This window comes from Aquarana catesbeiana, linkage group LG04, assembly GCF_042186555.1.
Source record: "Aquarana catesbeiana isolate 2022-GZ linkage group LG04, ASM4218655v1, whole genome shotgun sequence".
NCBI classification, from domain to species: Eukaryota; Metazoa; Chordata; class Amphibia; order Anura; family Ranidae; genus Aquarana; species Aquarana catesbeiana.
Genome location: NC_133327.1, coordinates 288,550,299 through 288,576,513, shown reverse-complemented (window position 1 = coordinate 288,576,513; position 26,215 = coordinate 288,550,299). Strand labels below are relative to the sequence as shown.

Genomic DNA, 26,215 nt, shown 5'->3' with positions numbered 1-26,215 from the left:
TCCCACTGCGCCGAACGAGAAGGGGTGGGGAATACACTAGAAAGAAGGTGAGGGGCAGAGTTTCATGCATGAGCAGTGTATCTAAAGCATAATATGCGTGCGTCATATGTACGATCTGTGAGCGGAGGACGGAGTAGCGTAAGCGCCGATCGTGCAAATGAAGGTACAATTTTAACTTGGGGCGTCAGTGATTAATGGCCTATACTGCTTATAGATTGAGGCCTAAATTGGGACAAGATTAGGAGAGTTTAGCCTGACATTAGGGTTTGTCTTGTGTTGTGTCTTGCAGAGAAAATGGATAAATTTAATGACCATGACTTCCTCCCCAACTTCATTGATAAGTACAGGGAGCTGCCCTGTCTGTGGCAAGTGAAACACCAATTTTATAACAACAAACTAAAGAGGAAGGCAGAGCTTGATCAAGTGTTGGAATTGGTGAAGCCGGTGATTCCCATGGCAGTCATCAACTATTTGAAGTGCAAAATTGGTGGCCTGAGGAGCACATATAATAGGGAGTGCAAAAAGGTCCAGGATTCCATGAGATCAGGAGCAGCAGCAGATGACATTTACGTCCTCAGACTCTGGTACTACGACAGACTGTGTTTTTTTTCAGACCAGAGTGAACCCAGGCCATCAAAAAATTAATGATGTTAACTAGATGTTATTATTGATCACTAATTTCTGATTTAACAAAGTGGTTTACATATCAATAGACAATAGTAGCCAAAAATGATTGGGACAAGAATGAAAAATGCTGGGGTCAGAATGATAGTCTTTTCTATTTGTTAACATTCAATTTGTAACAGTCATGAGCTCAAAATTGTGAGTGATTGATGACCAAAAATCTAAAACTATGTCCCATTTTCATACAGGAAAGTCTCAGCCAGGAGGAGGCCGTGGAAAGTGGCAGCCAGGAGGTGGCTATGGAAAGTGGCAGCCCGGAGGTGGCCGTGCCCAGTAGCCTGAATCCCAGGTTCCTCCCCTCCACTTTCCAACAAAAAGGACCAGGAAGACGAGGAACCTGGAGGAGTCAGCAAATAATTTGATTCGGCAGACTACTGCGGTCCTCACAACCACCCATAGTGTCCAGAAGTCCTTTGAGTGTATGACGGCCAGTAAAATGCAAGTAATAGAGGAGGGCCAACGCCTCATCTGTGAGGACTGTGTGACTCCTCCACCACCTCCAGCAACACCTCCAACAACACAGCCACAGCCTGGAAGGAAGCGTGCAAGGAAGTGTTGAGAGTGATGGCCTGGGTTTGGTGTGGTCTGGCAAAAGACGCAGGCTGTAGTAAGACCACAGACTCGGGACATACATGCCATCTGCTGCTGCTCTCGATCTCTCGGAGTCCTGGATCGTATTGTGCTCCCCATTAAATTGACTCCTCAGGCTACCAATTTTACCGGGCAAATAATTGATGTCTGCCCTGGGGTACAAAGGCTTCACCAATTCCAACTATTTCCAGCATTGCCTTCCTCTTTATTTTGTTAGGACCCCTAATACATTTTTAATTTTTGTTTGGACAAATAACTAGCTATGTGTTTTACTTCAAAAAGGACAGTTTGTTTGTGAGTAGGCAGGTACATTTCAAAAATACTATGTCAAATTAACAAGGGACACCAACACCAACCAACCTCTTTGAAGTTAATAAATACAAGATAATAATGGTGTTGTGGTAACTTGACACACAAAACGACAAAAAATATTATGGAGATCGCTATAAAAAAAAAAAAAAATGTTTTTCCAGAGATCTTGAGAAAAAAAAAGTAGATCACTATAAAAAAAAAAAATTATTCTGGAGATCTTGGGAAAAAAAACAAACAAAAACAAAGATTATTCATGAGTTCACGAGAAATAATAAGAAACCCGTTTGTCAGAACTTTGTGTGAATATCAGCAGCAAAGCCACTTCATTATTCTAGCATTATAAAGAAGAAGAAAATATGCTGCATTGAAAGATTTAAAAAATTGCAGCGTGAAGAATGTGCTATCTCCATTACGAAGGCTAGTTTTATAAGACCGAGCGCTTCTCTCTCGTACTTGAATCCAAGCATGCGTGGAATTTGGTGCGTCGGACTTGTGTACAAACACTGGGAATTTCTGACAACAACGTTTTTTGTCGGAAAAATTGAGAACCTGCTCTCAAACATTTGTGAGCGGAAATTCCCACAGCAAATGTCCGATGGAGCATACACACGGTCAGACTTTCTGACAACAAGCTCACATCGAACATTTCCCGTTGGAAATTCCGACCGTGTGTACGTGGCAATATACTCAAATGGGAAGATGTTCAAGGGGATTGTGAGCCCTAAGCTTTCCCTTCTCGTCAGGAACATTTCCCTGCTGCTAATACTGTCCATGACAGACAGGTGACCTGAACTGTCCCTACAATACCAACGCGAGAATGCGCAGCAAACCCGGGAGTCAGGGCCTTAAATAGGCTCTGCCTACTCAAGATGGCTGCTAGAGTCATATGGGGTGGCAGCAGCCAATCCGAAAGCTTCCCCAATGACCCTGGAAACCATAGAGGAGCCATGACTTCCTCTCCCCCTGCTGTGCCACTGTGGATGAGCACCACCTGCAGTGTAGAAAGTAGACTGCACCTGCCTAAATGCATGTTCTTGCTGTGGCAAATACCTGCCATAAGTTTAGGATACAAACATAATTTTTTCTTCAGGGGGAACAATAAAAAGCTGAAGGTGGAGGGATTTGGGGAATAAGAGTTGATGATGACAGGCTAATAGTGGGGGTATAAGGAGCTAATGGGGAGATCAGAGGCTTTTAATTTTTGGTCCATCCAGGGGGGAAAAGCAAGAGCTGATGTTGAAAGAAATGGGAGTTGATAGTAGTAGGGGTGGGAGGATGGGAGCAGGTGGTGGAGGAAGGGCGAGTTAATGGTGGGTGAGCTGGGAGTTAATGAAGCAGATACAGAAGCCGCAGGTCCTATAGTTTTGCAGTGTGTGGAGTCCCTTTCACCAACGGAAGCAAGAGCTGGTCTTAGGGTAAATGAGAAAAACACTGTGAAAGGATGAGGGGAAGCAAGCTAATTGTGAAGAGGCAAACCAGGAGCTGATGATGGGGAGGGGAATGAGAGTTAATAAGAAGAGGGAGCTCATGCTTGGGGAAAGTGTAAAATGGAAGCTGATGGTTGTGGGGTAGGAAGAGAGTTAAAGGAATGGTGACAGCTGTTAACGGTGGAAGAGTATAGAGATGGGAGAGGATGGTAGGTGAGATGGGGTATATGTTGATGGTGAGAATGGAATGAGAGTTTATAGTAGGGCAGGGAACATAAGCTGGTGGTGAAGGTGTACAGGAGATAGGACCTGCTAGTGGGGGTAGGGATGAGACTTTATTGAGCAAGAGATGTGAGCTGTTGTTGGGGGAAGGAGGTGCAAGATACATGGGCTGTAGGGCAGCATGAACATGTGTGATAAGGACAGGGGAAGAGGGAAAACTCTATGTTTAGAACAGACTGACCACTCCAACAAAACAGTGTTTCTTGCCTGAGTAGTTTATCGCCAGGCATATGTACTGTCACATGGGGTCGGAATGAGGGCATGCTTAAAGTATATGTAAAGCCAAAACATTTTTACATTTTGAATAGATTAAGGAATGGTCAAATCCCTGGTCTGTTTTTTGTCACTGTCTGGGTCCCTTCAGCGAGATTTCCCTTCACTTTCTATCTTGGTGACAAAACAGGAAGTGAAATTAAATCCCCCAATGCAAAGAGAACCCACCTGTGAGACCATTGTCACCAGAACAGGGCCCCCCATTGGAAGATTTCCACTCTATTCCTGTTCTTCTGACACCTGTGTAATTGAGGCAAATGGAGAGGGTGAACCTTCCTAGCAGGTACACAGACAAACATGACAGAGGGTCTAACCCCTCCAAACCACATGCAAAACTCCTATAAAAACCTATGCATCTGAGAAAGTAGGGTACAAGGAAGTCACCCATAGTTGCTGAAGTGTTGTCTCTCTGAGAAGAGTCAGTATCCATTAACTAAAAGGCAGCTGTTTACCAGAGATGCCATTCAAAATAAGGTAGTTGTCTGCCAAGCAGGTTTTCCTAATCAATCCCCTGGTGACCTTGCCCACACAGGTACCCCTAGAAAAGGGTAGTATGCTTTTTGTCTCTGCTGAGAAGTGCAGTGAGTCTGAGTGAAAGAGGGCTGCAGGAAGTCACAGCGCTGTGCCATGGCCTCCAAATAGTTGTCAAGTAAGCATAAGTGGAGTAACGCAGCTGATATCCTCTTAAGTTAGAATAAACCCGAAAAGAACTGTTGTAAATCACTATATAATAACAGCAAGCTTGCTGTTACTGAGTAGTGTTAGGTAAATGTCTGTAGAACACTGTGCACAACCATTGGCTTGGCTGCCAGCATTATCTGGGGTAATCTGAAAATTTAGGCTGTCAAAGGACAATCAGTTTCAGAATGCTGCATAGGGCTCAATGAAATTCGTTGCTCTGACTTCTTGGAAGATTTATATCCATGGATTAGTGAAAGGGACCAGGTGGGTAGGTTCATACACCTGCCTGATTAATGTTCCTTCCAAAATTTGCTGGCCAGCGGGTGTTTACCTACCACCACTGGCATTAGAGGATTTTCTGATCTGGCAAAATAACAGTGGATTGAGTGCCTGTTATCTAATGTCTATAGGCTACACTACTCTGAGTCTTTAAGAACTCCCAGTGCAGTGTTCCCATGTAAGAGCTGCATCATCCTGCCTGTGATTTAGGACAGCTCTGTGACATCTGGGCAACATTTATATATCTGGTCCCTAGTGCAGCCAGTATGCTTACACAAGGTTTCTATGTGCAGTGTCCCTGAGTCGGTGGTACAGAACAACCATCTACATGGGGCAGCACAGTGGTGTAGTGGGTAGCACTCTCGCCTAGCAGTAAAAAGGGTCGCTGACTCAAATCCCAACCACAACACTACCTGCCTGGAGTATGCATGTTTTCCCTGTGCCTGCATAGGTTTCCCCCGGGTACACCGCTTTCCTCCCACACTCCAAAGACATGCTGTGAGGTTAATTGGCTTCTGTCCAAAATTGGCCCTAGTATATGAATGTGGGTTGGGGACCTTGGATTGTGGGCTCCTTGAGGGTAGGGACCGATGTGAGTTTGCGATGTATGTGTGGAGCACTGTGTAAATTGACGGCGCTATATGGGTACCTTAAATAAAATGATATAATAGATGAGCCTCTTAATGAGACACAATGTACAGGGATAAGGACAATTGTAGACACTCACTCAGATTGAACTGGATGGACTAGTATCTTTATTCAACCTTACTAACTATGTAACTATGTACATTAGCACGCTTATCCTTTTTTACAGGTAGTGGAAGGGTATTCTACACTGTGCCCAATGTGTGTGAGCACCACCTATCACTCAAGCAGTAAAGCATTATTACAAGTATGCCTGTTATTACCAGATTAGGTCCAAAATAGCCAATTACCAATTGACAAAACTTTTTTTTTTTTTTGCTTATCTGAGTTAGACTTTACTTCTACCTAGTTACCTCTACTACAACCACTGTGCTACAGAAAAAGTGTCTCATTGTTCAGAAAGTGTTACAATAACACAAGTGTCATTGGGTGTTGGGTCCCTCCCTAAAGGAGGTGTCAGTTGGGGGTCTGAGGTGGAGTTAGTTTTAAGGATCACTATGCAGACAGTTTGGTCTCTTCTCGATGTGAAAGGAAAGGCTTTAGGGATAGCTCCGTGGTGACAGGTGCAGTCAGGGGGCTGTGTGTGTGTGGGGTAGTGTGAGAGACTACTATCATTCTACACTTTGCCTAAGCCTAGGAGCTGTCCCTCTCTCTCTCGTTCTCTTTGTAACAAGATCACAGCTTCAGACCACATTTGACCTAAAAGGGTAAGCTGATCAAATCTACTACTACTTTAAGTTTTTCCAGTTTTTTTTTCTTTGGGAAATAAGTTTGTGCTTGTATTATTAACTTGCAAAAATAAGTGTCAAATTAGCAGCAGATTGTAACATCCTTGAGAAGAATGTCTAAGAAAAGTTAGGTTGAAAACATAATTGTGTTCTGTAATTTCATGCTGCAATGTTTATTATTTAGGCTCCCTGTTATGTCTTGCCATTTCTAAAGAATACGCATATTAGTTCCGCTTAGTACAAGAAATCTTAGGGGGAATAAAATGCAAGATATTCATTGTATCTGTCAGAACTGACTTACAATTTTATTAGTGTTTATTGGTATTATTTGTCCTTGAATCACAACTCATATCAATGCCTAGGACCAAGAATAATGTTTCATGGTGTTATTCATTTTATGAGCATCTAAATGACACATTATATCTATTTTCTTTGATGTCTGAGTTATTAGACAACGGAGCAGTTATTAGAAACTTAGAAAGTTATATAGCAACTGAAAGTCAATAGACGTTAAGACAAGCCAGCCTCCTGCAAAAAAAAAAAAAAACATATTTTTAATAATCAAAAGACTAAAAGAAAAAGTGTTAGTGATTGCTCTCAAAATGAAAGGTGTTTAATGTGTTTAATAACAATAAGGTGTTTGACTATTTTTCAACCCAACATGTTACTAAATAATCTCTATTGTAATAAATGGCTATCACAATTAAATATAATAAATTAATAAACAGTGGCTTCATTGCAGACTCCTGCTGTATCTCAGAGCACTAGGGAATTTAAAGGAATTTGTCCCAATGGATTGGCATTGACATGGATCCTATCTTTGGATGTACGCTATCTGAGCACTCTAAACTGCTATTTCTGGAACTGACGCTGATCCCTGGTAACAGATGTAGCTAGTGGAATGTGAACCAGAGAGGGCAGAAGCAGCATTTGGGAGGTTGGGCAATATAGCACTGAGCAGCTGATCCTCACTTTTGACACGACACGGATAGTCCAAGCACAAATGAGTTGTTTTTATAGAGTGGCCTATAAATAAGACTAGATTGTTCACCTGAGTAACAGACATGATCTATGCTGACTGTTTTTTTCTTGCAAAAGATTCATTTTTAAAGTGTTAACAAATATAATATTATATATTTTATATATATATACTATATATAGCTCTATATATATAGCTCTATATATATATATCTATATATATCTATATATATATATATATAGATATATATACACATTATATAGTATACAAAGGGGAATGAGGTTCAATGATGTCTTGTAAGCAATAAGGCCTCAACTTTTAGCTGTTTATTGATAAGTGTTTCTCTAAATGATAGCACAGAACAACATAGTTACTAATTAAATACTTTCCTTTTTTTTTTCTTTACTTTTTCATTCATGTAATTTTAGTAATAAAATATAGGCATGCTGGAAAAACTTCCATTTGTTTATTGCAGTGGCCATGCAGACTATAAAATATTACAATTCTGTAAAATTAACAGACGTTTAAGGGACCATTAAAACATTTCTGAATTATTTTAGCAGCTGCTAGGGTAAACGCACAGGTGAACAAATGATGGCCTTTAGTCACAAAGGCAATAATCTTACATTACTGAGATTGTATATTATTATAGGATTTTATATGTTATGATACATCATATTTAGGGTCATTTTTTAGTTTATCTTTCTAGAGCAGGGTTTCTCAACTAGGGTTCCTCAAGAGGTTGCTAGGGGTTCCTTATGAGCAATTTCTGCCTCTCAGATAAGTTCCCACTGACACCATTGATGTTTTTAGCTATCTGTAAGGGGGTAATTCTTCGCAATGACCACAAGTGTAATGCTAGGTACACACTATCAGTTTTTTTTTTTTTCAACCCAGTGGGCTGAATGAAAAAAACTGAAGAGCTCCAATGTTAGTACAGTGATCTCCCCACTGAGCTTTTATGTTCTGACAAGGGGACAGCCCCCCTCCATCAGAACACATCGGTCAGCGCTCACAGCAATTGGCTGGTTATCCGCTGATCGGATGCTGATCGGATGCTGATCGGATGCTGATCGGATGCTGATTTTCCAGCATGCCCGTTTGACAGAAGCTGGCCATTTGGCCAGCTTCTGTCGGCCAGGCTGGTGTACACACAGAAAAATATAACAAAAAAATACACAGAATCACAAGCATAAGAAATAAATAAGCTGCAGTTCTAAGTGTGAGGCATACACAAAAAGACAAAACAAAATACTAAAAAGGAACTGCGCTACAGGATTGAATGGATATACTACTGAAAGTAAAACAAAAAAATCAATCTGATTTTGTACATATTTTTTATATTTTTTTGTTTTACTTTCAGTAGTATATCCATTCAATCCTGTAGCGCGGTTCCTTTTTAGTATTTTGGTGTACACACAGGCCAAATGTCGGCTGGTTTCTGTTGAATCGGCTGATACTGGCCGATATTCAGCCCATGTGTACCAGGCTTAAGGAGCATTCTTTCCCACTAATGTATCATGTGTTGTAGATATACACATTTTTAGCAGAGGTTCCTTGAGATTGGAAAGTTATTGCAAGGGTTCCTCTCTATTGAAAAGGTTGAGAAAGGCTTTTCTAGACCTAACTCTACACCTACCCCCTTATAACCAAAATATAGTTTGGCCATACACTTCTTAAAATATAAATACATACACACTGCATGTGAATTTCCTAAAGGCTTAAGACTTGGTTCACACTACTGTGGTGCAATTTTTACTCAATTTGCAGTGTGATTACAGAAAACCTTTTCCATTGCAGAACTTTAAAAAAAAAAACACACATAACCCCATAGCCTTCCCCCCATCTAAAATCAGTAATCTGGACATAAGAAAAAAGTAATAGATTCTTATTGCAAACCCCAGTTCATGGTCTTTTTGTCAGGGCAAAGGGCTCTTTAGGAGCCTGGGAAAGGTGAGGATTTTAAATCTCATAAAAATGTACTTCTGCACATTCTCATGAGATTTGGGATACACAGTTTTCCAAGGATCTAATGAGAAGGTAGGGTGGGGCCTAAGTGGGCAGACTGCCATAAGTATCTTTTACTTTCTTAGGTATATGTTAGTGATTTTAGATGGGGATGGGGAAATTGGAGGTAATAGATAGGGGGTGGGTGTTTTTAAATAAATCTGTTCTAAATACAACAGATATGAAAATCATTAACCCTTGACAGTCTGGCTGTCCCATAAAATAATGACCCCTTAGGATGCAGTCTATATTGTCTTTCCATACACCTGGGCCTGATTACATTATCTAACTACCTTGGACCCAGAGCCCTCTGCCTCACCCATATTGCCAGGATGTTTTTTTTTTTAATAAAGGGATGTGTTGGTTTTGTGCAGAAAACAAATTGGTATGATTGTGCCATTTGCACAGATTTGCATTTGCAATGATTTTGACACTGTGCATGTTTCACAGGTATTTGATACACGCACATTTTACTTCTTCATCGGGGCCTGGAACAGATAAGAGAAGGCCTGATCCTAACCCCCTCCCAGACACACACACACATACTGTACTTCCCCATGTATCTCTGCAACAACATTTTCTGATGATGTCATCAATATGTTCTATGAAGCCAGTAGCATAGACCACAGTTTTCAAGAGCAACTTTCTTGTTCTTCCCATATTTATTTTCTGGGGGCAAAATTCTTTGCCTTAATATTTAAAAAAAAATTACAAAAACTGTTTCCACCTAAGGGCAATGATTGTTTCACAAAACACCAAAACATTAGTATTTGCTGTATTTCCTCATCCTCGTCTTAATTTTTATTTTTCTCAAAAGAAGAAATTTGCCTTCTTTTTATTTGTGTTTTTGTTAGAGTTTACTTTTATTTCTTTACAAGCAGTATGCTGCAGTTTTGAGTCATATAGTTCTCCCAGTTGGGAACCAATGTATTTGGGGAATGCTGCAGGGGTCTCAAACTGGCGGCCCTCCAGCTGTTGCGAAACTACAAGTCCCATCATGCCTCTGCCTGTGGGAGTCATGCTTGTAATGCCGCGTACACACGGTCGGACTTTTCGTCTACAAAAGTCCAACGGACGCTGACGGACTAAAGCTGGCTGGTAATCCGATCGTGTGTGGGCTTCTCCGGACATTCAACTGACTTTTTCAGCCTCAAATCCGACAGACTTTAGATTTGAAACATGCTTCAAATCTTTCCGACGGACTCGAGTCCGGTCGAAAAATCCGCTCGTCTGTATGCTAGTCCGACGGACAAAAACCCACGCTAGGGCAGCTATTGGCTACTGGCTATCAACTTCCTTATTTTAGTCCGGTGTACGTCATCACGTAAGAATTCGACGGACTTTTGTGTGATCGTGTGTAGGCAAGTCTGTTCGTTAGAAAGTCCGCCGCAAGCCCGTCGAAAGTCTGTCGAAAGTCTGTCAGACAGGCTGTCGGACTTTTGTAGCTGAAAAGTCCGACCGTGTGTACGCCCCATAACTGTCAGCCTTCAAATGCCTCATGGGACTTGTAGTTTCACAACAGCTGGAGTGCCACCAGTTTGAGACCCATGGTTAAAGTCTATTTTGACAGCCCATCATTTTTCACGCCTGGTGTGCGACTGTGATTAGCAAGGAAAATGGGTAGCCTGTTTTTTATAGCAGTTTTGGACAATAATAATGATGATATCAGAGACATTCTTTTTCACAGATTTAGATCACACACACACACACACCATAATAATTGCATGCATAGACAAGGGTTATTGAGAAATTAGATTTCTTTGATAGGATCCACCTAAAATCTGATTGGATAACAATCCAACCTGGAAATGAATGTGTTGCTCTTAGGCTGGGTTCACACTAGTGCGAATTGGATGCGGGTTTCTCCGCATCCAATTCGCATGACAGGAGAGCAGGTTCATACATCTCCATGGCGGTTTAGATGCACATTGCACAAGGGTCCTGTGCTTCCTAGGTTTAGTTTCAGGTCTGAATTCAGGCAAAAATTTGTGCCTGACTCATCCCTGAAATGAAGAACATGGATGCACCGGACCCCTGCTGTAAGCTGCAACCCAGCCTGACTCTGGCTGATTGTTAGCAAATTAGATCTAAAGCCTGGTACACACTAATAGATTTTTTTTCGTTCAACCCCTAGCGGGTTGAATGGAAAAAAACTGACAGCTCCTGTGTTAAGAGATATAGTGTTCTGACAGGGGGTTGGAGCCAGTCGGCCACTCGTTTTACAGCATGCTCGCTCTGTCAGACCGGCTGACATTCACACAGGCCGAATGACGGTCGGTTTTTATAGAACTGGCCAATGTCTCCCGATATTCAGTCCGTGTGTATGGGACTTAAGGTGACCTTTTTGGGAGGTAATTAGCCCTTTCATGAATACCTTTAGACAATGGAAAATTGCTAAGTATTATAGGGATGGTAGCTTTCATACAGTGAGTTAAGAGCACATATGAATGTATACTGAAATTTTAGTAGTATGAATTTATGTCTATTTCTATGTATTTCTTTAAAACAATATTGAAGGAATATGTCCTTCACTTGTTTTAATCACTTCAGAATGTACGAACATTCCAATTAAACATACCAACAGCATGAAGTACCAGATGAGAATTTCAAGGTACACATAGACAAATATTGTATTCTGCTAATATTCAAGATGATTTTATGGGTGAACAGGCAACAACTTCCCAAAGTTGTATTATCGTAGATACCGCATTTATCCTCCTGGATACATAGTTCATGTTATTATCTGTCCAACCATGACATCTTGGATCAATGGCAATTATGTTATACAAGGACAAAAACTGATTTATGTGTTCTGTGATGGACAGAGAGAGAGGATTTCTTTCTGTATAGACACTGAGAATAAGCCATTACACAGATAGCCTTTTATATGTTTTAATAGATATTTTTTTTTAAATTGCAAGAATTTTAACAGAATACAATAGTTGTGTATGTGCACCCTTAAAGTCCCAAATGATGATTTGTATTGTTGATATATTTCCTAAAAGATATATAGGTCAAGTGCTTGTTTAAATCACCATAAATGTGGATCAGCCTGGCAGTCAAGCAGCTAAGTGTATTCAAAAGGACAGTTCAAAAATAGTAGCCTACATTTTTGCTCAGGACAGGTTCCCTTTCAGGCAAAGCAAGAGCAATGATAATGTGCAATGTGCAGTTACCTATAACAACACAATTTTATGGTTATGGTCTTCGCAGTTACTTAAAAAAAAAAAAAAAACTATGGACTCCTCGAAACGGAGTCAAATGAACTCACTCAAACTCTACCGCTATATATAAAATAGGAGAGCAAGAGGCTCATGCTCTGGCTGGGCCGTTCACTGCAAGTCCATAGAGATAAAGCTGGCAACTCGGTAGCTTCTTCATTTAAATGTTTTATTTTCACACAATAGCATGTACATATTCCATAAATGCTAATTAACAACAAATAAAGCATTTATATAAAGAAGCTATTGAGTTGCCGGCTTTATCTCTATGGACCTCCAAAAGGAGACCAATACATATTTCCCAGTGTGCAAGAATGTTTACCTTACAAAATGTTAAATACTTGACTCTAATAGCTTTGCACGGGGCAACAGCTCCGGCTTTTACTGATTTTGTAGCCTCTTAAAGTGGTGTCCTGGCTTTAATTTTACTCTTTAGATAAAAATACCCCTTTAATACTCATGCTTAGTGTATTCAGTTAAAGCTATGCTGTATACTAAGGTCTGTTTAGTATTTTTTCAGCATTGTTTTCTTACTTTTGGAAGTCGCAGCAGACCGTGGTCATCTCCTGTTTGGGCATCTGAAGCTGGAGAGTATCACTTCCTGTATTCCGTGCATGCTGGATACCCATCATGCACCTGCCGATCTTGCGCACGCGCAGTGCGGTGCGGGCAGTATAATAGGTTATAGGTCGGCTTTGCCTATTGCCTCCTGGGATTGATGACACACATCTCCTAGGAAACAACGCAAAGCCCCAAATGATGCACGGGGCCGCGGATACTAACGAGGAAGTGAAAAAAGAAAAATGCTGAAATAAAGTAAGTAATCCCCCCCAAAAAATGCCAATTCATTACAAGTGTATACATTAGTGCTGGATGGTGAGGAGTATAAAATGTGGGTAGAACTCCACTTTAAGTGATCTAGAGAATAAAGGCATATTGAATCACTTTAAAGTGACATTTAACAATTTTCTTATTCTCCAAAAATAATCCATATACATCCACTACCTGAAAAAATGGTATTAAACCCAAAAAGAAAAATGTAATATATGGCAGCTTACCCATTTTGAGATGTGGTGGCTGCATTAGTTTTCTTTATTTCAGGCTTCCTTTCTTTTATTTTCACCTGGTGATCCTGCCAGTAATACACTTCCTGTCTTAATGTGTCTGCATTCTGGATGAAGTAGTAAAGCAGACATCTTTGGAAATCAGCATTGTCAGTCTGGGGGAGGATAGTGCTATGCCCTGTACACACGGTTGGATTTTCCGCTGGAAAAAGTGCGATCGGATTGTGTTGTCATAAATTCCGATAGTGTGCGGGCTCCATCGGACTTTTTCTGTCGGAATTTCCGACACAAAAAGTTTGAGAGCAGGATATAAAATTTTCCGACAACAAAATCCGATTGTTCAAATTCCGATGGTGTGTACACAAAGCCGACGCACAAAGTGCCACGCATGCTCAGAATAAATTAAGAGACAAAAGCTATTGGCTACTGGCCCGTCCCGACGTATGTGTTTTACATCACCGCGTTCAGAACGATCGGATTTTCCGACAACTTTGTGCGACCGTGTGTATGCAAAATCCATCGGAAAAAATCAGATGGATTTTGTTCTCGGAATGTCCGACCAATGTCTGATCGTGTGTACAGGGCATTAGAGTAGCAGATTTGGAAAGACTTGGCCTCCAAATGAAAGTTGAACTGTTTTTTTTTTCCTTTTCGGATAAAGGTTTTTTACATAAAAGCTGGTCATTGTAAGCACCCCTATTAGTGGTAAATAGTTTGTCCCAACCCTTTAACTACTACTTTGTCTGGACAGCCTATTCTGCTAAAGTTGAAAAATTACTAGTAATAATAAGGCTTACTGGCTGGATCACCAGGTGAAAAAAAACAAAAAACAAATGCAGCCATCACATTTCAGAATCGGTAAGTTTGCATTTTAATCAAATTTGTTTTTTTTCGAATTTAATACTACTTTAATGGCCCTCTAATCTGTTTTCTGTCAAATGATTCCTTACTTGGTTTTTCTGCCTCCTTGTAACGTCCCCTGTGAGCTCCCAAACCTCTCTTTTTTCTTCACAGTTTTGTTAGTTGCAGTCATGTGTGCTGCTCTGTGCACAGTACAAATCCCATGGTCCTTAGTCCATCTTGGGAGTGAGCAAGAGAGGGGCGGCTGGTGGGTTCTTCTTTTGGAGGGGTGGCAAACAAACACCCCACCCCTCCCACGAGCGGTCCACCACTTACCTGCTCATGTGGCGGGGCTGTGGTGTCCTCTCCTTCTCTCCTGGAGTGCGGGCAGTGGCGGCTCCGATGTCCGCTCCTCAAGCTTCCTCCACTGCGTGTCTCCTCTTCCGCCAATGTGCTAGGCATCCAATAGGATCGCCTGACGCTTTGGTCAATTGGGAAGACAGGTTCACGACCTGCCACCTGATTGGTGGGGAGGAACTTTAGTGTGAAAATAGCGCAAATTTATTCAATATCGTCACACAACTGGGTGGGCTCGGAGCACAATGCTCTGCACTCCGAGGCCGCCCTTTTTTGAAGCCTATTAGAGCCTCTGGCTCTAATCAGGTGCTTTAAAAAAACACCCCCCGCATTGGAATCCATAGTCCTGGCGCTCTGATATGTAGGGCCACCACTGGTAGCTACGTTCCTACATACAGCGGGGCCATGGAGAACAAACATAGCTACCCTCTAATAAGTCAGATTACAGGACCAAGAAAAGGGAATTTGAAGATTTGGAGGAGGCTGAGAGCAACAGAAGGTGCTTTTTTTGAGTTAGGAAAATATACTTGAATATAATTATTTTTTTAAACAAGAGTTTAGTGTCACTTTAAGTACCTTCATTTTTTTGTTTTTTAATAGACTATGAAAATGGCATTTTATATACTGTAGAATATATATATATATAAAATATAATAAAATATAAATAATAAAATATATATATATATATATATATATATATATATATATATATATATATATATATATATATACATATATATATATATATATATATATATATATATATATATATATATATATTAATCTTTATTATTTATTAAAGCTTTCAAACATTACAGCAACAAGGAAAAATTGCATTATCTGCAGATTATACATGTTACTACTTTACAATACCTCTCTCTAATTACAGATAATCAACAGGATACCAATTTAACATTCCTAACAGAACAAACAAATGAACAAATAAAACAACAAACAGACAACACACAAAAAGGGAAACAAAAAAAATTAGAATATTGTATATATTACAATATTAGAAAATATGTAGAATATTAAATGTAAAACTTGAATAGGCTATATAAAGGGTACCTCATCCATAAATAACATAACCAAAAAAGAGAATTAGGACCATGCGGTCTTTACTGGTACCAGAGAGGAACGATCAGACATTATTAGATAAAAAAGTAAATGTTTATTATAAAAGTAATGAGGTCCTGAGGAAGCAGTTAGTTGTGAGACGCATCGACCTCTAGGAATATATAGCAAAGACTTACTCTTGCAGCTTGACTATATGCCTGTTTCATCCAATGAGAGCACTCTATTCATGTTTTTATGACTATCTAAAAAGTCAGCTGTCAGCATGCAATATGTGTAAATATACAAACACAAAAAGTACATAAAAAATAAAAAATCAGCGCTGTATGAATAATGGAGATACTCTTCAAAAAGTAAACAAATGTGCATAAACAAAACTGAGTTTTAAATCAAATAAAATAGATCACAAAAGAGTGAATAAAAGTCCATGAGTCCAATGAAATAGTTCCAGTGTTGTTACTCCACAATTTCAGAAATTGTGGAGTTTTAACACTAGAACTATTTCATTTACACTCATGGACTTTTATTTTATTTTATTTAATACTTAGTTTTTGTTTATGCACATTTGTTTACTTGTTGAAGAGTATCACCATTATTCATACAGTGATTTTTTTTATTTATTTTTTATTTTTTATGACTGTTTTTTAACTACTTTTGTAATAAACATTTACCCGTATTTATAGGCGTATAACATTCATTTTAAGAGGGAAGTTTCAGGAAGAAAACTTAAATTTTAAATAAGGAACTTTGAAGCAAAATAAGGGTGGGTGCCCATCTGCAGCCTCACCATTGCCATCAATGCAGCCTGATCCATGCCCATCTTCAGCCTCACAAGTGCCATCAATGCAGGCTCATCTGTCCACATCAATGCAGCCTCACAAGTGCCATCAATGCAGCAGCCTCACCATTGCCATCAATGCAGCAGCCTCGCCATTGCCATCAATGCAGCAGCCTCGCCATTGCCATCAATGCAGCAGCCTCACCATTGCCATCAATGCAGCAGCCTCACCATTGCCATCAATGGAGCAGCCTCACCATTGCCATCAGTGCAGCCTGATCGATGCCCATCTGTAGCCTAGAGGGGACAGGGAGGAGGGCAGGACGAGCGCCGAAAGATTACATACAGTGAGAATCTCCTATGATAGACAGAACGGTGGTCCAATGGCAGCCCAGGAGACAGGACTTCATATTACAGAGGCCGCCAAGTAAACAGGAGATGCTCACTGTATGTAATCTGATGGCGGCCGTCCCGCCCCCCCCCCTCCCTTTGCCCTCCGAGGTAGCTAAATTTTAAGTATTGGCATATAACACGCACATGCTATTTGCACCTGATTTTCAGGGTGAAAAAGTGCATGTTATACGCCAATAAAAACAGTACTTTTTTATCTAATAATGTCTGACCGTTCCTTTCTGATACCAGTAAAGTCTGCATGGTCCTAATTCTCTTTTTTGGTTATACTGTAAAATATTAAATAATATAATGAAACAGTTTAATCAGAAACAAGTAATTGAAGCTATGGGTCTGCACATTCATTTACAGGTCTATTCTCTTCTCTTTCATATTCAAGCTGCCAAATGACTTTCAATGTTTACCTTGCCCATTACCCATGAGATAATGAGGGATCAACACAAGACATAACATTAATTAAACAATATACACCAAGCTCTGCAGTAAAAGTTTATACCTGATAGGAGGTAGGAGTTAAAAATGTCAGCTTAAAAACGTCAGTTTAAAAACATCAGTTTAAAGCATTCTTTCTACTTCGGCGGTGACAACTAGTTTGTACATAGTGCCACCTACAGAGTTATAGATTGTTTTCTGGCAATTATTTGTGATTTATAGCTTGTGCTACAGCAAAGAAAAATGTCCAGAAATGTTTTTTTCTGATTTAAGGGAGCCTGCTGTCTTGCATCCCTACAAAATGTCCTTACACACGTTTTTATTTTTTATTATCCGCGTAAACTATTTTATATATTGGGAGAAAGGGTTAGATTCAATCTCTGGCTGCTCATATATATTCTGACCTCACTACACAGCTATGGGTTATGGATTTCTTGTGCATTGCCCGCTGTGGCATTTAAAAGGTAATATTACATGGAAGATGACAGCTGGAGTCTACAGTTACACCCCTTGCTGAAACTGCAGCCAGGAAAGGCACTTTAATCTGTTTAAGACATACCTCGATAAAAAGTAGTAGAGGGAACATTACAACTGGAAAATATTACTTGATCTTATGCCTACATGTCCACTTACATCATCTAAGTGACCTGACATTTCTTCTTTTTATATTTAAAGAGACCGTATACCTAAGAAATGATGTACCCTGATCTACAACATTCCTTGGATAGATTTAAATTCATTATTCAGCATAAATGAGAACTTTTGATGAAAAATCTATATTTAAAGTCTGGTACTAATTTACAAAGTGTGTGTTCTAATTAAACCTTAGCAGGCTTTTGTCTCCCAAGCTAATCATGGCCTAAAAATGTTGAGCTAGTACTTACTGTTTGGCGCCATCTACTTTCAAAGCATTACCCTCCATTCTTATGGTGGGTACACACGGGCCGAAAATGGGCGGTTTGGCAGCTGACTTTGGGCCCCTGTACTGCTTCCTGTCGAATGGGCATGCTGGAAAACCAGTATCCGTTCAGCAATAGCAGCCAATGGCTGACTGGTGTGTTCTGGCGGGGGAGCAGTCCCCCTGTCAAAACTCAATAGCAAAACGGGGGAGATTGCTGTACTAACATCACTTGCTTTAGTACAGCAATCTGCCTGGGTTTTTTTTGTTCAGCCCCCTGGGTTGAACAAAAAAAATAGTATAGTGTGTACCCAGCTTTATTTAGAGAGTATAAAAAAGAAACAATCAGCGCACAGAAATATAAATAGCTATGATAGGAAATGCAAGCTGGACACCAAAAGGCAAATCACAACACCTTGATAAATGACTGAATATGTAAAAACAGTGCAGCTCAAAAATAAGTCTTGGTGGCATACTGTTTGCCGCCCCCCCCCCCAAATTTTTTTCCACTGGTCTCCACTGGGATGCAGCCTTGTTCTGTTTACAAAAACTGACCTAAACGGTTACAGATGTAGATGGATGTAAACGGATGATCATCTGTTTATATCTGCCCGTCCACAGACATGCATTTTGGTCCATCTGAAAAACTGACTGATAGCTCTAGACTAGGGGTGGGCAATTAATTTTCTCAAAGGGGCCATGTGAGAAACTGGGACTGTTGTGGAGGGTCGAACTTAGTTCTGCTCAATATTAGGCTTATAAGTACATAATATATAGAAAACAAACACCTGACACTAATAGGTACAATTGCTCATGCAAAGTATCTCTTTCAGATGGGCGGTCAGGAGGTGTTAAAAAAGGTGGCTGAACCATGGTTTTACCACCCCCTAGCTGCCCACCGGAACAGTAGAATGACAGCCGAACGGGATTGTTCATATGCTGCAGTATTTTTAACTTGGGCTGCAGTGTTTGACAAGCACCACTGATTGTCAAACTCGCCCCCTGAGTTCAATAGGGCAGCGCTGAGCCTGTCAGCTTGCTCACTAAGGAAGCTCAGGGAAGCATGGTGGACAGTGGAGGCATCAAGGGCTGGATAAAGACAGCCAAAGGGTCGCATTTGGCTCTGAGGCCTCAATTTGCCCAGGACTAATCTTCTACACTGTACGCCCATGTAAAAGGGTCTCTACACTTTAACCACTATGCGGCATTATATATTTTGATGAACAGCTGCTGTCAAAAACAATCTAATGGTTCTCACTGCTTCCTGGCACATACTCAAAAGATCAATACATGCCCAAGAGTAAAACATAGTTAAGATTCCAAAGAAATCTTTAGCTGTTGGAGATTTGTGGTCTGCTGTCTCATGTCTATATATTTGGCATTAGCTGCAAAAAGAGATACAGTACAGGATTTGAAATGTATAGCCACTGTATTGTTGGATTATAGGCTATAAAGTCATCAGGTGAAACACCTGTCAAAACTTTTTTCTTTACATTTACATAGCATTGGGAAGGGATAGCGTCTTTTTTGCTCTCAATAGCTAGATTTATCCTAATTTTCTGTTTCATTGACACCTAGGGCATTAATGTTTGCTGAAGTCAATATTTCCCTAGTCTGCAGTGCATCCTGCATATATTCCTATGGACAATTCCCTGGAAGCCAGACACATACAGGACCACCAGCCATTTCTATAGGAGTAAATAAAAAATTAACTCTAGACAAGTGGAAGCAATAAAGAAGGGGAAGTAAACCCATTGAGAGTGGTATAGAAAGCAATAAGAAAACCAGTTAGAGGGACGGCTTTAACCAAAAACCAAGAAAAAAATGGACGTAGTTCCATTTAAGACTACATTAATGGCCAATATATGTAAATTGTTGAAATAGAACCCTTATAAATATCAGTTAGGATCCTTCCCTTAATATAAATAAGCAAAAGAAAAAACTCTTAATGAAAAAGGACTCAGCGGGGGGTTTTTTTGTTCTTTTTTTGGAATTGATTACCAACAGCATAAACAAACAAAAAATCAGATAATTTAAATAATTTAATCAATATTTATTTTGGCCTATTACAAGCCTTTTATAACAAGATTTTTATGAAAATACATAATATTGTAAAACGTAACAAAGCAAAATCAAGCTACCCTATACAGTGCTATTTTTGTTAAGCAGGAAATTTGTAGCACCTAATAATCCAATGTCCTGCACAAATCTTATATTCAAAAATGCATATACAGTAAAACCTTGGATTGAGAGTAACTTGATGTGCAAGTGTTTTACAAGACGAGCCAAATTTTTTAATACATTTTAGCTTGATAAATGAGCGAGGTCTTACAATACGAGTAGCATCATGACACAACTGAGTATAAAAGAGAAGAGAGGCGTCTCTAATTGTGAAAAAAAAAAATGCTTATACTCAAAAAAGCTCAAAGTAGCTCAATTAAAATGTGCACAAGAGCACAAAAAAGCACAAGCTTCTTCAAGCTGAAATAAAAGTTTAAATGCCTGTAAAAGCTGATCTGCAGTGTGCATGAACCCTAAGTGTAGCAATATGGTTACATTTAATGAAGGTACAACATTTAGCAGCTCACATGGTTATAAGATTAAAAATTGCACATCTAAGAATGCAAACATGCGGGGTAAAGCAGTCACCTTGGACCATCCTCTGCAACGCCACCGCCATCAACGTCATGCTTTCTACGCTGTGCTCCACAAGCGCTTCAAGCCTCGCTTTCAGAACACTCTACTGCAGGGTAGTCTTCCCGATCACAATTGCAGACTGACATTGGTGAGAGCCAGCAGTGCGGGGGATGGTCTATGTGAACAGCTTTACCCCGGATGCCTGCATACTTAGATGTGCCTCTTTTAATCATCAACCATGTGAGTTGCTAAATGTTTTACCTTCATTAAAAATAACCATATTGCTACACTTCCAAAAGACATTCTTGACGAAAAGTGGCAAAATCGTGCCGCGATTGGAGTGCCATTGGAAGTGACGGGAATCGCACGGGCATTCCACGATTTTCCGCTATTTCGAATCGTTGGCAGAATGGCAGTGATTCCGTGCACGAACACCAAGATGCAAGATGTGAAAGGTGCCTTAGAGGGGCCTCTCTTCTCTTTTATACTCTGTAGCTCCTGCTGGATTTTGCTTCTAATCCCCTTGTGGAGGCTTCCATGTGTGGATGGACATTTTATGGTTACAAAACCTGGTCACATTGCTATAATCTTTTTATATGAACTATAAACTGAAGGACCTATGAATAAATGGTTATTTCCTATGGGGAAATTTGCTTTGATATACGAGTGCTTTGGATTACAAGCATGTTTCCGGAATGAATTATGCTTGCAGTCGAAGGTTTCACTGTACTAGAATTTTCTCAACAATCCGCTTTATAGTGAATATACTGTATATACAATAAAGGAAAGATGGTAAAATATATGGAATTTCATACAAAATGTCCAGCCATACTGAAAAAGCAGCAAAACACATTAGCATGGAGAATAGGTAATGAAAGCGATTTTCAAACGGATATTGTGAGCAGGGTCCAACTGAAATGTACACACGTTGTAAAACAAGATATTGCTTGGGGCAGTGTTTTTCAACCTTTTTCCAGTTGGTGCGCCCTTGAAAAGTATTTTCAGTCTTGAGGTACCCCTGTCCAAGGCTTAATACCCTTTACTATGTGTCGCAGAAAATGCGCAAAATCGCACTTGTTCGTGACACACAGACAAATGCTCTGCTCTTTTCTTTAGGAGTGTCATTTATTCTTAATGGTATCCCACACATTGGCAAACATGGGATGCTTTTGGTGCAGCAACACTTTAAAAAAGGGTCGGGAACTTTTTCCCTGCATTTCTGTGGGTAGGGCAGCCCATTGAAATGAATTGGCTGCGCTACACACAACACGCAGCCACACAGATGTGAACCAAGGGCTTGTTCACATGTCAGATTGGAGGGACGGTAATACCACATGATTGAGCTGTTTTTACCACCCCCAACTTCTCCTCCTTTAGCTGCAGAGGCAGCAGCTGGGGGTGTACACATCCTGTGGCTGCAGCTGGATGTATACCCAGGGTGAATGGGGCTGTACTGCAACGACTGCAGACATGATACAAAAGATGGTTAGCGAGTGTACAGACATGATACAGGAGATGGTCAGAGACTGCAGACATGATACAGGAGATGGTCAGAGACTGCATACATGATACAAGAGATGGTCAGAGACTGCATACATGATACAGGAGATGGTCAGAGAGTGTGCGGACATGATACAGGAGATGGTCAGAGACTGCAGACATGATACAGAAGATGGTCAGAGACTGCATACATGATACAAGACATGGTCAGAGACTGCATACATGATACAAGAGATGGTCAGAGACTGCATAAATGATACAGGAGATGGTCAGAGAGTGTGCGGACATGATAGAAGAGATGGTCAGAGACTGCAGACATGATACAGAAGATGGTCAGAGACTGCATACATGATACAAGAGATGTTCAGAGACTGCATAAATGATACAGGAGATGGTCAGAGACTGCAGACATGATACAAGATATGTTCAGAGACTGCATACATGATACAGGAGATGGTCAGAGAGTGTGTGGACATGATACAGGAGATGGTCAGAGACTGCAGACATACTACAGGAGATGGTCAGAGACTACATACATGATTCAAGATATGGTCAGAGACTGCATCATACATCATACAGGAGATGGTCAGAGACTGCAGACTTACTACAGGAGATGGTCAGAGACTGCAGACATAGTACAGGAGATGGTCAATTAGTGTGCGGACAAGATACAGGAGATGGTCAGAGACTGCAGACATGACACAGGAGATGGTCAGAGACTGCATATATAATTGGGCTAAAGTTGCACCCGGGTCACATGTGAATCGCACAGAACGCATAGTGCGTTCCTGTGTTTTTCATAGCGTGAACCCGCTCTGTGACCTGGAACCCACACTTTGCTCCACTAACTTGCCTGGAAGGGGGGCACTAGTATGGGCACCTGGAGCAATTTTCCACATCTCTTGTGGGGTGCCAAGGGCCACCCCCTTTGTGGCAGACAGCAGCTCTTTGAATTGGGGGATATGTGCTAAGGTGGTGGATTTCATATCCAAGCCCCCTTGTAGCACAGGTCCTAAAGTGCCCCTAGAACATATCCCCCTCCCAAATCACTCAACGTGAACTGTAGGCTTGCCCCCCCCCCAATCATGTTCATGCCCCCCTCCTCTTGAAGACTCACTTTGGATTAGTTCAGTTGATCTCAGACCAGCAGCGTTGTCTCGACAGAGTGGTGAGCCTCCTCCCCCTCCTCCTCTGTGTCCAGGAAAACATAACAGCAGGAGGAGGAGGGGCGGGTTCAGTTCACTACACGGCACTCTGCACTGTGTATGTGTCAGATAGTCGAGTTCGAGGGCAGCTTGTGGGAACGAAGATACCCTGCACAAGCTGCGGCAATCCTGGGACTCCAATTCGCCTATGAGGTTGAGGTATGGGAAATTAAGCGGCCGCGAGGCGCCTGGGAGTGTGAGGCCTTAGACGACCACCTAATTTGCCTAATTAGAGAGCCACATCTGGATCTGAGCATGGATTTTCAGAGGAGCTGCTATCACAAACAAGCCCTACAAAAGGAGTTCTGATGGTACAGGAATAGGGGGGTTAGGATTAAAAGTAACATACATACACACACACAAACAGACACATGTGCACATAAAAAACAGACACATGTACACACACACAAACACATGTACAAACACACATACAGACACATGTATACATGCACACATACAGACACAAACATACACATGTGTACACACAAACACATGTACAAACACACACACACATACAGACACATGTATACATGCACACATACAGACACATGTGTACACATACATACAAACACATGTACACACACACATACAGACACATGCACACACACATACAGACATACTGTACATGTACACACACAAAGTACACACATACACACGCACACACAAGTACACACATACAGACACATATGTACACACACACACGTACACAAATATAGACACATGTACACACAGACACATGTACACACACCCGTACACACACACAGACAGACACATGTACGCACACACACACACAGACAGACACACACACATGTACCCACAGACACATGCACACACACAGACACACACATGTACACACACAAACACATGTACACACACAGACACATGTACACACATACATACATACACACACACATGGACACACAGACACACACGTACACACACACACATGTACACACATACATGTACACATACACACGTACACACATACTTGTACACACACACAGACACTTTTTAGGCTGACAGAGCTCCCTCACAGTGCCGATATACAGTTCGGCACAGGACTGGGAGTTCAGGCTTATCTGACAGCCCTTCTCTCCCATGATCCCGGCACACCTGAGGACCTCTAGCGGCACCCCAGTGTAGGCTGGCCTGGAGTATAGTATCCACTGCAGTTTTCTGTCCTAAGACTAATGTATAGAAATATTGTTCATGTTAACAAACAAAGCTGTAGGTTATTGGACTGCAAAGACATACTCAGTATATAGCAAAGTTAATGAGGTATTCGTCTTCAAGCATTTGTATATTTAAAAAAATGCTGTTCACAGTTCATATACTGTATGTCTGTGAAAATACTACCACACAAAAAAACAATAGTTCAGTAAAAGTCATCCATAGCCATGCTGGTGTTGTACACTTATGGAGGACTTTTATTGAAGTATCGTTAAAATGTATGACATATGTACTACTGTCCCCTTCCCCCCACTCTCCATCCTGAAAAGATCCCCTGCACCCCTGCAGCAGCCAGCGGGAGAGGAGAGAAGGGAAGCCCAGCAGCACTGCGGGGGAGGAGGGCGTCGACAACAGGGGGAAGAGGATGGGCCACAGAGAGGGTGATCAATGCAGCAGGGAGAGGGGGTTAGGTGCGATTACAGAAACTGATCATCTGTATGGCTCTTTGTGCAGCAACTGAAAGCAGCGGAGGAAAAGGAGAAGAAACGCTGTAGGTTGAGCCATACAGGGGATCAGATTGCCCCCACCCCTGGCAAAACCTAATGTGACAGGGAGACTACATACCCCCCCCGGAGCATGGGTGGGGTTGCCATTGCGACCTTGCAACCCCTGAAGCTCCACCAGTGGGCGAAGTAGCCATATACAAAAGTAAAATGCTCTCGCCCAGGATATTGCAGTTCCAAAATTCTTCAACACGTTAATAATTAAGATGAGTGCTGCTCTATATAAAATGTCCACAGCAGATGGACTAGGTTAGCTATTACTCCACAAAAGCTGGAGGTGGGCAAGTGTCTGGTGAGACAACACATAAGGTAGCAAGATGATGCTCTCTGCAAGAATTAAGCCAATGTGATCATATTCATTCCACCTGTGGCAGGCTTCCTCAGAGGTCATGGCTACTAACATTACATGAATGAATATGGACATAAAGAGGTAGGGGATTATAAATGCACACATTCACCAAGAATCAAAGACAAAGTAAACAACATACAAAGCGTATAAAAAATGTTGTAATTACATTATTGTGAAGCTATTATTTATCAGAGTGCAGTCAGAAAATAGCACAGTTAACTGCCTAACCATGGCTCAACGGTAATTATCAGAAAAAATAGGAGATTTCTTTAAATGGTGCAGAGCACAACACAGGGGAATCTCAGAGAAAACAAGCAAAATTAATCATATCATATCATCGGTGCCAGGTTTGATTGTAAGTTGTGCATCCATTTACATTCTCTGGAGTAAGGCCTTATCCAAATCACTACTGCATGGACTATGACACATCGTGTCCAGGGCAAAGAACCAGATATTAAATGACCATCAGGCATAAAAGGAAAATTCTGTGCTACCAGTGACCCTAAATTGTTGAAGGCTATATCATATACAATTAGGATTGCCACCTGTCCAGGATTCACCCGTACAGTCCGGGTTTTGAATCCTGTGTCCGCGTTTCAGGCGGACTGAAACCAACTGGAACACATTATTCAGACCAGGCTGTGGCTCCCCAAGTGACCAAGATAGTCACACACAAAGCTGTGGGTGGCTGTCCGCGGGCAGGTTCGGCATGGGGGGGGGCAGGGCAATGATATCAGCAAGAGCAATTTGGCCACAACCACTGTTTACTGAGGCACACTATGCGCACCGCATTACTGCTCTCCTTGGGGCACCCAAAGTGTCCCAGGC

At 41.1% G+C, this 26,215-nt stretch overlaps 1 protein-coding gene across 2 annotated transcripts in view; it reads left to right on the top strand.

The window, feature by feature from the left end:
• The first annotated feature begins 5,661 nt into the window (after positions 1-5,661).
• The window catches only part of KLHL31 (kelch like family member 31), a 40,489-nt gene continuing 19,935 nt past the window's right edge, over positions 5,662-26,215 (top strand). Inside the window, exon 1 of one of the 2 annotated variants that reach the window (XM_073626674.1) lies at positions 5,662-5,881. The gene's annotated coding sequence lies outside the window, so the exon portion shown is untranslated. Of the gene's footprint in view, positions 5,882-23,389; positions 23,465-26,215 lie in introns of those variants that run through there. The other variant, XM_073626675.1, reaches the window with a different exon arrangement.